The 217-nt window shown below is 35.9% G+C and overlaps 1 protein-coding gene across 4 annotated transcripts in view; it reads right to left on the reverse strand.

Moving 5' to 3' along the window:
* The window catches only part of ROBO1 (roundabout guidance receptor 1), a 1,215,767-nt gene that overhangs the window by 224,777 nt on the left and 990,773 nt on the right, over window positions 1–217 (reverse strand). The gene's annotated exons all lie outside the window — the stretch shown is intronic.

Below are 217 nucleotides of genomic sequence, written 5' to 3' on the forward strand. Positions count from 1 at the left end.
CCATAAGCTGTACTTTGGAAATTTATATTCATTAAATAAAAGTTATAAAAAAAAGAAAAAGAAAAGCCCATGAGAGTATTTCAGGCATGGAAAGCCAAGACACTCTGGAAAAAAAAAAAAAATCTAAATGAAAGATCCCCACGAGTGAGATCCCAGTGGAAAGAACAGGTCATCAAAGAAGGAGGTACCTTTCTCTGAAGGGAGGAGAGAACTTCCA

The sequence above is a fragment of the Oryctolagus cuniculus genome, chromosome 4 (genome assembly GCF_964237555.1).
Source record: "Oryctolagus cuniculus chromosome 4, mOryCun1.1, whole genome shotgun sequence".
NCBI classification, from domain to species: Eukaryota; Metazoa; Chordata; class Mammalia; order Lagomorpha; family Leporidae; genus Oryctolagus; species Oryctolagus cuniculus.